Source organism: Mobula hypostoma, chromosome 21 (genome assembly GCF_963921235.1).
Source record: "Mobula hypostoma chromosome 21, sMobHyp1.1, whole genome shotgun sequence".
Lineage (NCBI taxonomy): Eukaryota > Metazoa > Chordata > Chondrichthyes > Myliobatiformes > Myliobatidae > Mobula > Mobula hypostoma.
In genome coordinates, this window is record NC_086117.1 from 28,511,543 (window position 1) to 28,529,581 (window position 18,039).

General features: G+C 43.6%; 1 protein-coding gene across 7 annotated transcripts in view; it reads right to left on the reverse strand.

The window, feature by feature from the left end:
• Positions 1 to 17,771, reverse strand: part of LOC134359917 (retinoic acid receptor RXR-alpha-A-like) — a 144,790-nt gene extending 127,019 nt beyond the window's left edge. For 2 of the 7 annotated variants that reach the window (XM_063073762.1, XM_063073759.1), the window contains exon 1: positions 17,460 to 17,771. The gene's annotated coding sequence lies outside the window, so the exon portion shown is untranslated. The remainder of the gene's footprint in view (positions 1 to 17,459) is intronic. The other 5 variants (XR_010021222.1, XM_063073764.1, XM_063073767.1 and 2 more) reach the window with 5 other exon arrangements.
• Positions 17,772 to 18,039: the final 268 nt, after the last annotated feature.

The window sequence follows — 18,039 nt, forward strand, 5'->3', positions numbered from 1 at the left end:
CCTCTCCGTTTCTCCCGCACAATGATGACTTCATCAATGCCATTTCCTCCTGCCATGTTCTACCCTAATCCTTGATCTCTCCACATTCATCCCAAAAGATAGCTTAGCAACAGATGTCCATGAAAAGCCCTTGACAACCCCCCCGCAACCTGCAACTCCATTCTCCCAGAACACCCTTGGAAATTTCAAGTAGTCATTTTGTATTGCAACATCGGAGCTCTGCATCATTTGTTTTGTTCTGTTTTCTATTCTATCACATACATTTCCCACTGCTATCTTTCTTCTTCACCCGTTCTCTGCATTTTTTAAAACTATGTTATGTCTATTCGCTGTTCTGAAAATAAACCCCGCGAACATTAATTCTCTTTCTTTCCTCCGATAGTAAAAAAATCAGCTCTGGTTTTGCTGACATTGAGCAAGATGTTGTTGTGGCAGCACAACTTGGCTCTGGTAAAATGCAAGCTGGACATTGATGAGTGAAATATTTGTTCTGTTCATATGTCAGTGTGAATGAATAACTCCAGCAGCTTTAATTTTCTTTGTCAATCTAATGCTACTTGTCCTTAATTACCAGCATCCCTTTCACATTCACAGACTTGCCTTCCACCATATCACAGAATTTCTTTCTTCCCACCCTCCTCATCAGCACCTCCAAACTAAAACTTATGAAAGTTCACAGTACATTTATTGTCAAAGTACATATACATTATACAACCTTGAGATTTGTCTTTTTACAGGTAGCTACAAAACAAAGAAATCTACAAGAACCCATTAAAAAAGACAGTCAAATACCCAATGTGCAGCGAGAAAGAAAAACAACAAAATGTGCAAACAATAAAAGTAAGCAAATATTCCTCAGACATGAAGCCTGCAGCAGGCCTCAGCCTCAGCTCAGTGCAGAGTGGAGTAAACGTTGCAGCGCAGTGAGCAGAACTGGCCTGACCTTTGCCTCTGGTCCTGACACCCTGCCCTTTCCATCCATCTGGCCTGGCATTTAAATAGTCCAAACATCGCCCTAAAACCTAGGCTCTGTCACATCGATACGCTCTGGGCCTGGGCCCCACCATGATGTTTCTGTAGTAACTTCTACTTTGAAAAAGGCACACTCGACAACTTCATGCCCAAGAAACAACAAAACCATTGTGTGTGTGTGTGTGTGTGTGTGTGTGTGTGTGTGTGTGTGTGTGTGTGTGTGTCTGATATATATATCTAGAGAGGCTTTCACAACCCGTACGGCATGGCAGGCACACTATATACAAAGCCCACCGGAAGTAAAAAGTACAGAAGTTAAAACCCCCCCCCATTATCCTAATTAGTGTTAACTTACTTTTAATAATGCTCACATTACAATAGTTTCGGCACATGCCTGACCTTTCCAAATTGGCCTGGCACTTTGATCAATCTACCTCACTCTCAGTCTAGGTGGACAGGCCTTGAATCTGCCTCTCCTCCGCTCGACTTACCTCAACTTCACCACGAACATGCCAACTTAAACTCCAACTTTCTCCTGGTCTGTTGAAACTTCATCTACCCAAGGTGATATCCAGTATCCATGATATTTTGCTTTTCCTGACGCTCACTACCAACTAGATTAGTAGACCATAATTATAGCAATTATCTACTATCCCTTTAACATGGCTATACAGCTTAAAGTTCTTCCCACATTGATATGAACAAAACCAATGTTTCATACCCAGCCATCAATGTTCAGTTCGCACTTTAACAGAGCATTTTCCCAGTTGTAGTGCCACAGCAACATTCTCTCACTCAACATCAGCAAAACCAAGGACCTGATTATCAACAACAGGAGGGGAAAGAATGGATGCGTGTGAGGCAGTCCGCATTAGGGAATCAGTGGTGAAGATGGTCATTGTAAGTTCCTTGGCATTATCGCATCAGAGGATTGGTTCTGGGACCACCAGTAAGTGCCATTACAAAGAAGGCACACTAGCAGCTCTACCTTTTTATAACATTACGCAGATTTGGCATGTCATCTAAAACTTTGACAAACTTCCATGAATGCACAGTGGAGATGATCCTGACTGGTTGCATCTTGGCCTGGTACAGAAATACCAATGTCCAAGAATGGAGAAGACTACAGAAAGTAGTGGAAACAGCCCAGACCATCACAGGAAAAGCCCTCCCCAGTATATGAGCATATCTACAAGGAATACTACTACAAGGAATTGGCATCCATCATCAAGGAACCCACCAACCGGGCCATGTTCTCTTCTCACTGCTGCCATAAGGAAGGAGGTACAAGAGCCTTAAGCCCCACACCATCAGGTTCAGGCACAGTTCAACCACCAGGCCCCTGAACTGGCATGGATAACCACTCACCCCAACACTGAACAGACTCCACAACCTACGGACTCACATTCAAGGACTCTACAACTCTTGTTCTCAGTATTAGTTACAGATTTGCACAGATTGTCTTCTTTGCACATCTGTTGTTTGTCAGTCTTCACTTAAGTGTAGTTTTTCTTTAATTCTATTGTATTTCTTTGTTCTACTGTGAAAGTCTGAAAGAAAATCAATCTCGGGGTAGTATATGGCACCATACATGTACTTTGATAATAAAATTACTTTGAACTTTGAAGTATTCCAGACTTCACCGACCTGTGCTGGAATATTGAATGCTTGAAAAGCCAGTGCAATATGAAACCAAGCATCCCCAGAGTAACAGAGATCACTGGGAATCATAAGAGTCATATCCGATACATGGCTATGATTGTCAGAGGCCAATCAACAATGACCCAGTGCAGCATCACAAAGTTCCTACAGACAATATTTTCGATCCAATTTTTTTCAGCAGCTTCATGTTCAACTTCCTCTCTACCAAAGTTGGGAAAGAAAATATTCACTAATAATACCTCAGACTTAACTCTGCTACATCTAGAACCCATGCAGCATCACAAAAATAGATGATCTAGTCATGAATAGTTGTTGGTTGTATTTATTTATTTAGAGATACACCGTGGACAGACCCTTGTAGCCCAACAAGCTGTGCTGCCCAGCAACCCACCTATTTTTAACCCAAGCCTAATCGCAAGACAATTCACAGTGACCAGTGAACCTACTAACAGCCCTTGGGAGTATGGGAGAAAAACGAAGCACCCAGAGTAAATCAGGTTTCATCAGAATCAGGTTTATTATCACCGGCACGTGTGTCAAATTTGTTAACTTAGCCGCAGTTCAATGCAATACATAATACAGAAGAGAAAAATAGTAACAATAAGTATATCAATTACAATATACATATATTGAATAGATTAAAAATCGTGCAAAAAACAGAAATAATATATATTATTAAAAAGTGAGGTAGTTTTCATGGATTCAACATCCATTTAGGAATCGGATGGCAGAGGGGAAGAAGCTGTTCCTGAATCACTGAGTGTGGGACTTCAGGTTTCTGTACCTCCTACCTGATGGTAAAAGAGAGATAGGGGAATGCCCTGGGTACTTTGTAGGCTAGTACCCAAAATGGTGCTGACTAAATTTACAACCCTCTGCAGCTTCTTTTGGTCCTGTGCAGTAGCACCCCCCCCCAACCCTCCACACCCCCCATACTAGACAGTGATGCAGCCTGTCAGAATATCATGGAAGGTGCTACATAAATGCAAATCTATTCGTTAACTCATAGCTCTTCCAATGATTAAGCAATCCATGCAAACCAATACGTCATGGATAATATTTGCCAAGCATGTGGCAAGTGATGACCATTCCATGAGGACAGGTCAGTGCAGATTCACTTTTAAGTGATCAATACCCTTTCTACTCAGTGGATCAGCAATGTCAGGAATCATCCAAGTCACACTTGATGCTGACTATATATATAGGCATCCGTTAGTCTCGTGAGACCATGGATTTGGGCCTTGGAAGGTTTCCAGGGCGCAGGCCTGGGCAAGGTTGTATGGAAGACCGGCAGTTGCCCATGCTGTAAGTCTCCCTTCTCCGATGTTGTCCAAGGGAAGGGCACTAGAGCTGATGCAGCTTGGCACTGGTGTCGTTGCAGAGCAATGTGTGGTTAAGTGCCTTGCTCAAGGACACAACACGTTGCCTCAGCTGAGGCTCGAACTAGCAACCTTCAGATTACTAGACCGACACCTTAACCACTTGGCCATGCGCTAACACATTCCTTTATTAATGCTGGGTCAAATAATGCAATCTCCTCACTACCAACACCATGAAATTAAACATTAAAGATTAGCTTTATTTTCCACATCTACATCAAAACATACAGTACAGCGAAATGCATCACTTGCGTCAACAGAGTCAGAGGATGTGCTGGGGGGGGGTGGGCAGCACATGTGGTGCAAAGGTAGAGTGCCCACAACTTATAGAATGCGGGAGGAAACCAGAGCACCTGGAGGAAACCCGCGAGGTCACAGGGAGAAAGTAGAAACTCCCTACAGACAGTGGCAGGAGCAGAACCCTTGTATTCCAATCGCAGGTGGACTGCCAGTAGGCTTGATCACACCAGTTCAGAGAATCATGGATGGGTAGTAAGCAGTGTGCTCACCACCAACACCTCCATTCCATGACGGGAGAGAGGAGAGAAAAACACAAGTGTTGGCTGAAGTGAGATAAAGAAAGTAGAAGTGTTAAGGGAGGAAGAAGTGCAACGACAGAAAAAGAGAGGGACATCTGCAGATAAAATAATTGTAAGGACATAAATGACTGAAGGCCAGTCTCTAGAGCTGAACAGGAAAAGGCACAGGCAGTAATGAAGGCTCAACGGTCAAGCATAGACAAAATATTGATGAGGTGGCTGGGGAGAGAGAGGATGATTTTAACCTTGCAACCAGTTTTGGTTGGGGAACTTTGCAGAATGGCTCAGGTGCTATGGACAAGTTATGGACACGCTGCACATCGTGTTGACAGGAGGACCAGAGATGATAAAAGTATTGGAAATATCAAGCAAGGAGGGAGAATGCTGGCAGGAGGTGAAACTGAGATCACTGGACAATGATTGAGTGTGGAAGTGCTGCTTCATTTCCCTGGGTCTAACACAGGAGTGGGGAGCTGCACAACTCCCCATCTGGTTCTTTCTGTGTTCTAATGCAGGATCAGTTAACATGCATAAACATTACAGGACTTTAATAATAAATCAGGATACTTTCTCTCTGATTGTTGCTGACCTCTGAGTACCTCAGCACTGTCTTTGATTTTAGAAATGATAAATCCCATAATTCTCGCATTCCTCCCTTTCCCGTCTCTCCTTGTCAGTCTCTTATTTATACCTCCTTGAGGAAGGATCAGCTTTGATCAAAAAATAACTTTTGCTCAGCCGATGCCACCAGCCTTTGTGTTATTCAGTCTCTACTCTATCACTGGTTCTCCACATCCATCGTCCTTCTCTGCAACTTACAACATGCCTTGTTCTCATGGCTTTGACGAAAGGTCAACCACCTAAAATATCAACTTTCTCACTCTTTCAACAGATGTTGATTAAACAGTTCAGTATTTCCAGAATTTTCTATTTTATCTCAGATTTGCAAACTCCATCTTTTTTTTTGCTCTTTGGTTACGGAACAGCCACCAAGGCTAGGAATCTCGAGCTTTCTACCCTTCAGTTTCCTCCATTCTCCAGCGCAGTCACTGGGTTGTGGCTCAGTTGTCAGCCGTGGAGCCTAGGCTGACTGCACCAATGCAGCTGCAAGAATATTGCAAGAGGGCCACTTGAGGACAGTGTCACTGATGATAGAGGCATTAAAGTGTTGCATTCGCCCCCTCCCAGTTCATAACTGTCCTACATCCCTTCCCCAGCCGCCTTCTCTGAACCCTGATCTATTAAAATAATATGACTTTAGAAGTCACAGCTACTTCCCTCAACATCCCATCCACATTAACAATACCCTAAGCTTCAAGGTATACAAATAAGGAAGGCAATCGAGCTAATCGCAAATGTCACCCATAACAGCTTGCACTGAGCTCTAGACAAGCACCAGAGCAGAACTAATGCGATAAGCAAGGTGCTGTGTGCATTACACCTGGGGGCTGCAATTCTTCTGTTCTGCTTCACTTCCAGGTCATTAAAGATTAAAAGAATGCAATTAAATTGCGGGTGAAGCTGTTAACTCACTCAATTAACAAGCTGAGTGATACAAGGTTCCGCAACAGGGACTGATGTAAACACTGACCGACAATGGGAAAACTCACTTCTCCTCTCTCATTCTATAAGTACTAAGTGAAGAATTTAACTGGGAAGGATCAGATATTGTGAATTAATCATACCACTCTATTTGTACAAATCAAAAAAATCACTGAAATAATCGGCTTCTATTAAAGACCATAAGACATGGGAGCAGAATTAGGCTTTTTAGCCCATTGAGTCTGCTCCGCCATTCCATCATGGCTGATTTATTATCCTTCTCGCCCCATCTTCTCCCTGTAACTTTTGACACCCCTACTAATCAAGAAACTATCAACTTGCACTTCAAATATACCGAATGGTTTGGCTTCCACAGCCATCTGTGGTAATGAATTCCACAGATTCACTCCCAATGGCTAAATAAATTAACTCTCATCTCTGTGTTCCAAAGGGACATCAGTATAATCTGAGGTTGTGTCCTCTGGTCCGAGACTTCCACTGTAGGAAAATCCTCTCCACATCCACACTATCTCAGCCTTTCAATATTTTATAGGTTTCAATAAGATCTTCCTCCCACCCCACCTTACATGTAAATAATGATAGGAAAGCAAAACAAAAATGAAAACAGAAATTGGTGGAAATATTGAGCAGGACATCCAGCAAAGCTTTCAAGTGGACAATCTTACATCACCATTGAAAGATGATACAAGGCTAGAACAAGGTGTTCATGCAGATCACCAGTTCCGAAAACAAGAGAAAGGATGCACTGTGTGGGTAAAAATTGCTAGCCATGCAAGTTGCCATGGAGATGAAGGCAGCAGAGGAGTAACTCCACATAAGGCCAGACCTCACTGGCTTCTGCTGAACAGAACCAACATTTGGCAGTTCAAACAGCAGCAAGTACAAGACATCTATGAATACACTATCAAACAAAAAAAAAATCCTGGCTCTACTTACAGATTTGGAAGGTGGAGGCCAATCTCAGTGAGATTCCCTATTACTACACTCTTGGATTCTATGCCAGGCCAGTTCTTTGACAGGATTGGTGAAACCAATGATTTCAATCAGATTGTATGCTACTAGTCAGGAAGCAGAGGAAAATGCTAATTATATACATTTTTAAATATTTCTTTGCTTATATTTTTTCAAATTATTAAAATGTTTTAGTTCTTTTTTGTTAACTTTTTTTCTGTCTCACTCCGACAATCTGTTGCGACTTTTATAATCAACAGACTGGAACAAAGTTAGCCAAGCGCCTGAGCTGCTGGTAGTGTCTTATGGTCAGGCCTTCCTCGGTGCTTCATCGAAGGTCTGGATGCTGGTTCTTTGCATCTTAATCATGCAAGTAAAGACATGGGAAGATTACGGGTGTTGTGGTGCTGCTTGGTGGAGTGTGGGCCTGGTCTTGGTTCAAAATTTCCTGAGATGGGAACACTTGAAGATGAACCCAAGACCTCTGCTTAGGATCGTGGAAAGGTCACCAACCTTAAAAAGCTGATTCAGTCCACTCTCTACATATGCCTTCTGGCATTGTGTAGTTTTCTATTGTGGGTTTTATAATCAAATGATGACCAAAACGTAGCCAAACCCAAAAAGACTAGAAAGGTCTACTGTAACATTAATCACTTCCCCAGTTGCATCTGACAGATCCAGATCTATTCAAGGTGAAACAGTCTAGGCTGTCTGCAGGGCCTGGCATGGGGAAATTCTTGCCTTTATCAAATAAATAGTTCCCAGCATCATACTTCCAGTGCAGAAGTACCTGGTGATGACTTCAGCCCAAACAGGTCAGGGTGGAGTGGATTTGCACAGCACCATACAGAGCCCAGTGTTCAACATATTCCTGGGTCTCATTATTCTATCTATTCCCAGGAACCCTCCATTAGATCCTCTAGGGTGTAACCCTTTGCTTTTTATTTGAGGCTTTTTCATTGTTGAAATGAAGTCTGTACTTGCTGCAAACAGGGAAGACTGAAATAGGCGGGCATTTTTTTTTAAAGATGGTGAGTAATCATTCACTCAGCACCCTCATGCCTATTCCACGTTCGGTGTCGAGTCAGGGTGTGGGCTCTCCGAGACCCTCAGTCTGAACTAACCCATAGAGATGAACCTGAGAAATGGACTAACCGTACGCCCCAGGGACATGGGGGCGGGGCGGAGAGACGAGTGAGAGACACGCTGCTCTTCTTTGTATGAATGCCAAATTCTACCATGCCCACTAAGTCCACCCTCCCACTCCACCCCAGAGATCTGAGTGATACCCTACTACTTCCCTCTCAGGGAGACGAGCTGTCTGAGATATTTCAGCAAGAAGTTCCAGCTCAGCCTTGTGACTGCCCGTATGCTGCTTTGGCAAGCCAAACCTTTGAAAAGGAGAAGTCAATGCAGGCACCAGATCAAGGAATGGCAAGGAGTTCACAGGGAGGTCAGAAATCACACAGCAAAAGTATCCTCAGCACAGCCTTTTGCTTCCACTTAATCAGGAACATTCCCAGCGGAGCGCCTCGTCATAAATAGCAATCCTTGCTCCCATGTGCATCTGACTCTGCAACTCACGATCCTTTGAAGTTTCCACATGCTGAACTTAAAGGGCTCACAACCTGGTAGAAAGCAGCTCAGGACGGATTTGCCCATCTACCAACCCACACACCACAAATCCCCATTAAACACTGCACCCACAACAAGCAAATCAGCCCATCCTCTGCACTGTCCGAAAAGAGTTAATGCTGAGACTCTGCCCTGAGAGCAAATCCAATTCCACAGTCTAAACTGACATCACTCCGATATTAAAATGTAGTGGAATGTACCCAACAAGCACTGAAAACACAGAAGTACTATGCCAGTGTTCAGCCGCTTTTCACTGTAAAATATTAGGCTGATTGATACAGGTCTGATACCACATATGGGTCACAGACCACACAGGCATGAGGGAACAGGTGGAGTACTGCACACAGCTCCTGTCTCCTTACTTGAGGAAAGACATATTGGCTTTGGGATGGTGCTGAAGTTTACCAGGTTAATTCCAGAAATGAGGAGGAATTGAGTTATCTGGGAACATACTCACAGGAGTTCAGGAAAATGTGAGGACACTTTATATAGACATACGAAACTACGAAAGGAATAGATAAGATAGAGATAGGAAAGTTGTTTCCACTGGTAAATGAGACTAGAATTGGGGGACATAGCCTCTCGGTTAGAGAGAATAAATTTAGGACAGTGAAGAGGAAAAACCTTTTCCCAGAGAATATTTGTATTTTGTATTTGATCCTCCACAATATTCCGAGCGGGAGTTTAAACTGGAGGTGGCAGTGTTTTCTTTTACGAGGTCGAGTTGCGAGCTCGATATCAACCCAGCACGGATGGAGAGCGCGCTCGGGAGCAGTCTGTCACTGGATTGAACTCAGGAACCTCCGTTCTTGAGCCCGGTGCTGATCGCACTGCGCCACCAGCCGACCTAAGGGAGTAACAGAACTGTAGAATTCTCTGCCCAGGAAGGCAGTAGAGGCTACCTCATTAAACCTATTTATGACTCGGCTGGAGAGATCCTTGCAATAAGGGTTATGGAGAAAGGGCAGGTAGGTAAACCTGAGCCCATGGCCAGATCAGCCATGGCAGAGCATACCCAACAGACCAGATGGTCTACTCCTGCACTCACTTCTTATCTTCTAATCCTGTCTGAAGTTTGTCATAATGAATTGATAGCTATTCGCATCCCACTGTAGAGCAGTGAATGGATAGAACTATGAATCAAATGAATAACTGCCAATCCAGCCTGAAACCCTAGGGAATGCCATTTGCCACCCTGGCATTGACAAGGCCAAGGATTTGGAGCCAGGAAGCTGATCCCCTGAGGGTTCGCTAAACCAATCAGAGCTCGGGATACCCATTAGGACAGCGTAAAAACAGGGGCTGCCAATAATCAGGTAAGGCATGACTTGTGGAGAGAGTAACAGAGCTAATGTCTCAGCTCAATGAGCTAATAAAAGATTATCAATACGAAACGTTAACCTTGTCTCTCTCTCCACCGCTGCTCCCTGATCTGCTGTGTTTAATGTCTAATTGGTTGTACCAGCAGCATGAACTGATGCCACAACCTATGGACTCATTTTCAAGGACGCGTGTTCTCAGTATTATTTATTTATTATCATTTTGATGTGTTTTTCTCGTATTTGCACAGTTTTTCTTTTCCACCTCAGTTTGTCAGTCTTTGTGTGTAGTTTTTCACTGTTGCATTTCTCTGTTCTACTGTGAATGCCTGCACAAAAATGAGCTCAGGGTAGAATATAGTGACATACATGAACTTTGATAATAAATTTACTTCGAACTCTGAGCACAAACCCTACCAGATCCAACAAGGCTCCAGACCTGATTCTACGCTCCGGCTTCAGATTCAATGAGAAATCCTACTGACCTCTGTCTGGTAAAATTCCAGAAATCTCAAATTAGATTAGATTATGAGGACACTCCGTCCTCGTTTATTGTCATTTAGTAATGCATGCATTACGAAATGATACAATGTTCCTCCAGTATGGTATCACAGAAACATAGAACAGACCAAGACTAAAACTGACAAAAACCACATAATTATAACATATAGTTACAACAGTGCAAAGCAATACTGTAATTTGATAAGAGCAGACCATGGGCACACCCCTCAAAAAAAGTCTCAAGTCCCGATAGCCCCAACATCTCATGCAGACGGTAGAAGGGAGAAACTCTCTCTGCCATGAGCCTCCAGCGCCGCAAACTTGCCGATGCAGCACCCTGGAAGCACCCGGCCACAGTCCGACTCTGAGTCCGTCCGAAAACTTCGAGTCTCCGACCAGCCCTCCGACACTGAGCACCATCTCTGCCGAGCGCTTCGACCCCGCCCCGGCCGCCGAGCAACAAGCAAAGCCGAGGACTCGGGGCCTTCCTCTCCGGAGATTCTGGATCACACAGTAGCAGCGGCAGCGAAACAGGCATTTCAGAAGTTTCACCAGATGTTCCTCCGTGCTCTCACGTCTGCCTCCATCAAATCAGAATTGTGCAGGGCACCCTACTTGACAGATAACAGACATCATCACTGGAGTGGCTGCTGCGCGCTGTGTCGCGCCGCCATCTTCTCCTCAGTTCAAGAATTTTAAAAGCTTCAGCAGGAAATTGGCTTGCCCAACATAGCACTTTATTGTCTCTTTCCGAATGATGAAAACAAAATTCTACACACATGAAATTTCTCAGAAGACTATTGTCTATTGTTACATAAATCAATAGGACAGATGTATGGAATTTAGAAACATAAATAAGGCAAATGAACAGTTAAACCAACCAAGTGAAATTCATCGAGGGGGAAATACTTTCCTTTTCTTCTTCACCTGAGAATATAAATCACACCCCAGTTGAAAATTTTATCCAACAGATGGCACCTTCAATAACAATGTAGCCCCCCCCCCGCCCCTTTGAGACTGGCCCATAACTTTAAAGTCATTCCAATGGTTCAGAGCTCTTTCAGTACTCTTTCTGACAGCGCTCACTCGCGCATGTTTTCGTGGGTACAGCACTTCCCCCAGCACCCAGGGCTGTATTAGCACTGCCCGCCTGGAATTCCACTGGTGTTTTACTTGGTGTGAAGCTAGATTAGATCTTGGAGTCAGGATTTGTAACAAGAGTTGAATCTTCACAAGTGTGCAACTCAGCCAAAATACTGAATTACAGTATGACCAATGTTCACAGGGAGTATCAGAATAAATAGAGAAATTAAAAGTATGGGAAAAATTAATAAAAATTGCATGCAGATGTTAATTTTCTTACCTTACTGAGATTTATGAATATTGTATATAATTCATTAGATGTATTATGGTCCTAGTCCAAAATATTTTTTTAACCAAAAAGGGAAAAGCTAATTACTTAAAGCTGAGTACTTTTGACCTGGAACCTGAATCCACTTCTATAGATGTAACGTGGAGAGCATTCTAACTGGCTGCAACACCGTCTGGTATTGGGGGGGTGGGGGGGGGGTGTTGGTGCTACTGCACAGGACTGAAGGAGCTACAGAGAGTTGTAAAATTAGTCAGCTCCACCTTGGGTATAGTATCCAAGACACCTTCGAAGAGTGATGTGCCTCAGGAAGGCGACAACCATTATTAAGGACTCCCTATCACCCAGGGCATGCTCTTTTCTCATCGTTACCGTCAGGAAGGAGGTACAGAAGCCTGAAGGCCCATACTCAGCGATTCAGGACAGCTTCCTCCCCTCTGCCATACGATTCCTAAATGGACGTTGAATCTATGAACACTACTTCATTTTCTTTTAATATACAGGTATATTATTTCTGTTTTTGCACTATTTTTAATCGATTCATATATATTCATACATATACACATACACACACACCACTACTGTAATTGATTCACTTATATATTTATTTTTCTTTCTATATTATCATTGTATTGCTTCTGCTAAGTCAACAAATTTCACGACGCATGCCGGTGATAATAAACCTGATTCTGATTGTAACGTGTTTTGCAAATTTCAACTCCAGCAGCAAAGAAAGATTTATATAAGTGATTGAGCCAGGTGTCTGTGCTATTCCCACATGTGCAGCCTTTAAGGGACAACTAATCTCAGCAGCAGAATAACGAGACATGAAATACCATTCCTGCCAACTGGTGGTGATATTTCCACTTGTCATACAATGAGAGGCAAGGGGGGGGGAAAGTACAAATTACTGCATTGATCGTGTCACCTGAAAATTTATATTTGTGTTAACACAGACAAAGTAATCAGTCCCAGTAATTATTCTTTGCAATATAAAGGGGGTTGGGAATATACATCCTGAAATACTTCATTTACACAAAATATATAATGCACGATAATAATAACTGTAACAAAACAAAACACACCACAGTGCTTCAGACAAAAGTGCATGAAGTCACAGAAAGTCTGCCTCTGTGAGAAAATAGGAGATGAATGGAGGTAGGTTCACGGACAGAATTACTGAGCGTAATTGAAGAAATTAAGACTGAGTAGATAGTTGGAGTACAACTTTCAGAGGCTTGTAGGGCTGAAAAAAGTTACAGAAATAGTGAGGGGCGATGCCATGAAGCCTTTGGAAAACAAAGATGCGAGTTTTAAATAGAACACGATTCCTGACTAGGAGCCAACCTAGGTCAGTGAGCACAGAGGTAATAGGGATATGGGTTATGTTGGGAATTAGGATACAGGCAGCATAGCTTTGGATGAGCTGGTTAATAAAGTGTGGAAAAATGGCCAGGACACCATGACGGTCAAGGAGACTCTTCCAACGTGTAGACATAGATGATGTTCCAAGTAGAATTTGAAAGCTTTGGGAAACACTTGGATGCGCTGTGGTTGGAAGCTCACCTCAGGGCCAAACAGAATGCCGAGGCTGTAATGATTAGTCTAAAATAGCCGTGAAGGGAATCAGTGGTTAGTGTAATCAGCTTGCTTTGTCCTTACAGGGCAGAATAACACAGCCCAACAGGTCCAAAATCTACAGTAAATACAGATCCCTGCCATTTGATTCAGTTGGAAACTTTTTTTCTGATAAAGTAGCAGTGGGCGTGCTTAGTGTGAATAGCTTTCTAAACTTCACCGAGTATAAAGTCTTAAACTTGGGCAAATCCAAAAGGGGTAAAACACAGTTTAACTTCACCCATGAATCCTGCAAAAGCTTTTGCAGGCTCTCTGGAGGAAGCACGTCCCATGATTATGCAGTAAGTGAAAATCTGGGTCAGCCAGTCAGCACCATGTGACAGTGCAGGCATGGCTACAGATCGCACTCTATATTTACTGAAAACAAGACCAGGCGGCTGTGCCATGTTTTCATGCCTGCCACCAATTTTTAATTCAGCATCACATTCCCCCCACTTCCCTCCCTCCCCCCATCATTATTGCTCTCCCTCGCTCAAGGTGCTGACTCCATCTGGGCTGCAGGTTTCACTAGCTGACTCCCACCGGGGTGGGGGCACCACAGGCACCAGCACCCACAAAGCGCGGGTGACAGGGGCACACTTGTAGGGCTCCCTCGCCGGAAGATCTGCAGAACTTCAAGAAGGCAGCTCACCACCTGAAGCGGCAGTAGACGTTTTTATTGCAAATTGTTCACAAACATCATTGAATTGAAACACTCAGATTCAGTGGGGAAAGGTTAAAATGCAACTAGATTTCATCAACGAATTCTGCAGAAGCTTCTGCAGATTCTCTGAAGAAAGCAGATCCTATCATTAGGTGGTAAAGAAAATCTGGTAATGGGAAAACCCCACATATTAATAAATAATAATCTGCAACTAATTCCCAGAAGGGTACAGATTCTCACTAAGTTTCAGGCTTCAAGGACACTCGCTGTTGCTGCTGTATTGTTGCAGTGTATATAATCATCCAACGTGACACATAATGGAAGAAACTGGGGGAAGAGATGCAAAAGGGACAACTGGTTAGATGACGCCTACCTTTCACAAAATGATACCCTGTGAGGATAGACCAAAGCTTGACTGCGAAACCACAGAACTAACCACCAGACTCCCGAACCAGCGTGGACCACTTCACTAATACCAAGAAGTCTGCAGATGCTGGAAATCCAAAGCAATGCACACAAAACGCTGGAGGAACTCAGCAGGTCTATGGAAAAGTCAACTGACTTTTTGTTGGGTGCGTTGTTTTGGATAACTTCACTCACCACGACACTGAACTGACCACTGAATACAACTCACTTTCAAGGACTCTACAACCCATGTTCTTAGTATTATTTATTTATTATTATTGGGTTTTTATTGTATTTGTACTGTTTGTCTTCTATTGCACATTGATTGCTTGTTAGTCTTTGTGTGTAGTTTTTCATTGATTCTATTGTATTTCTTTGTTCTACTGTGAATGCCTGCAAGAAAATGAATCTCAGGGTAGTATATGGTGTCATGTGGGTACTTTGATAATGAATTTACTTGGAACTTGGACTGTCGCTAACTGGGATCACAGGTGAAGGATGTTTATTTGGGATCACATTTGCCCACGGAACAATACCCACGTCTGCAGATTCACAAGTGACCGAGTAGCACAATCAAATATAAGCAAATGGCTCCCAAGGTGCTTCATGGGGGCATTAGCAGACAACTGACATTGCTCCTCAGTTAGAGACAGGCAAAAAGAATCAAAAGAGAAAGCACTGGAAACACTCAGCAGCTCAGCAAGTGTCTGAGGAGAAAGAATAATAATTGATGCTTCAGAACTATGACTTTTCATCTCATCCTGATGAAAAGTCTTCAGTCTGAAACACCAGTTCTGTTCCTTTCCCTCTGCATGGTCTGCCCAAGTACTTTAGGACTTTATTTTTGTACCAGTTTTGCAATATCAGCAGTGTTTTCTTTTCTGCTTTGAGATTATGCAAAGAAGTGGGTTTTAAGGTTTGAGCAATCTTAAAAGAATTACTTGATGTGAATTGGCACTAGAAGCCAGCAGCCCCTTCACCATGGTTCAGCCGTCCGTATTCAAGGACACAGTACACCACAGTTGGTCGTTCATTGTGAAGTCACGAGAACAGAATGTGTCTGGCACCCACACTATCAGCAGACCAGATGCAGATCTGTACAAGGTGCACATACATGCTATCAAATGAAAATCCCTATTGCAACTTAAACCACAATAATTTTTCCCTTTCCAGCAAGGGTTTCCAACCTGGGGTGCACGGACCTCTTGCTTAATGGTAGTGGTCCAGGACATAAACAAGATTGGCAACTCATGCTTTATAAGATGGATGTGGAGAGGACATTACTTCATGTGGGAGAATTTGGAACCAGAAGTCCCTTTAAAAAATAGGGGGTCACCCATTTTCCACAGATGACATGATTTTTACCCCCTCACTGAGGATAGCCAGTACTTTGAATTCTCTTCCTCAAACAGAAAGTAGTGGAAGTAAGGTATTTGAATAAAGTGAGAAGGTGATAAATTCTTGACAAGCAAGAAGGCAAAATGTTATCAGGACTACACAGGAATACAAAGGTGAGGTTACAATCAGACCAAATCTTGATAACTGACAGAGCAGGACTACACTCTGTTCACCTCTAGATGGATGGCAAACAGTAGGCGTGACAATAACAACAACAATACCAAGCTCAAAAGGCTGAATGGCCTCCTGTGACTAAGTAAATTTTCGCGAGGATATAAAACAGGCGTCCCAATAGAACATTTCAAAATCATCCTAGACACAAGAGAGATTGTAGATGGTGGAAATCTGGGCTAACACACACACACACACAATGCTGGGGGCACTCAGTAGGGCCAGGCAGCAACTACGGCGGGATATGAACAGTCGACTTTACGGGCCGAGACCCTTCATCAGTCCTCCGGCGTGCGTGTCTCTGTGTCTTTCGAAATCACCCCACTGATTTGTTTTCTCTCCTGGAAAAAAAATCAGGCCTTTCGGCGTTGAGGGGGATATTAAAGTCCCATCGGAAGATAAAGATCCCTGCATGCTCCACCGTCAGCCAAAAACACCAGAAATAGCAGATGGATTGTACATTGGCGTGGATTCTCAGCTGGTATTTAACGCCCACTCTCAGTCACTGCACGGTTAATTTGGAGTGAAGCGCTGTGCGGTTATTTCCGTTATCATTGCACACCAGATATTTGTACAAATCTACTTTATGGTTGGAATAAAACGAGCTACAATCTCAAGTCTCAACATTGCTGACAGCAGCGTGACAAGATGAAATCTTCATAACTCATTTTCCTTTCTCTCCAGGCTATTCAACCTAATTCTCAAATCAGCCGGACGTCGGCGACCAAATAGAGGACAAATCCTCAAGTTGTAAATAAGGAGTTAAAAATCTACGGGATGGCGCTCTCCCGTTTAAAACGTCTCTCTCTCCTCACAACTCGTACACAACTGTAAAGTTGTTCAGACAAACAGTGAAACCCTCCCTTTTGGGAAAAATGGACTTGGAGAAGTCAGGAGCTATATTTATACCTATTAAACTCAGGAGTGCCGCAGCACAAAAGGGCTTTCTTTGAATGCGTGTTGGAAGACTAAAAGTTCAGGCGGTGTGTGTGGTGCGGAGCGCCGAAACTGGGAGGAACCCATCCCCCACCCTCTCCAGTACAGCAAACAGCAGCTGGAGCTTTTGCTTGCTCAGCCTTTCACGTAAAGGTCTCGATTGAGCAATCGGTACAAACAGTGTGACCAAATAAAACTTGTACAACATTCAGTGTTGCAAGAGAGGACAAACAAACGCACAGCCCAGTCTAACAAACAGGGGCAGCAGAGGCAAATTCGCCCCACCATAACAGCCGAGACTCCCCTGGAAAAAAAAAGCATTACACGCAACTCCAGAGAACCGTACTCCTCTCCCCGCTTCGCTGTCAGCAGTCTTACCTGAGAATTCATTCTGTCATCTTTGTCTCTCCAGTGAAACTCCCAGGCATGTCCTAGCGAGCGATCTCTCTCCCGGAGCTGGGCTCCACACTCCCCGAGGCTGCAGCGAATAGTCACAGCGACTAAAAAAAAATCCCAACAGGCTTCAGCAGTCACTGTGATTGACTGGAATGAGAGGAGTTGCTTAACTCGCAAAGCGCGAGGAGAAAGCGTGTGCGTTCAGTCGATTATTTACAACTTCTCCCACCTTAAGAGAGGCTGGTTCTGGAACGGAGGCCTGGAGATCACTGCTCCAATCACCCCAGTACCGAGACCAGGACAACACGCCTCCAACCTTCCCAATACGTCACCAGCAGAACACACCTCAAACCTTCCCAATACAGACACCAACAGCACTCACATCAAACCTTCCCAATACAGACACCAGCAGAACATACCTCAAACCTTCCCAATACAGACACCAATAGAACACACCTCAACCCTTCCCAATACAGACACCAACAGAACACACCTCAAACCTTCCCAATACGTCACCAGCAGAACACACCTCAAACCTTCCCAATACAGACACCAACAGCAC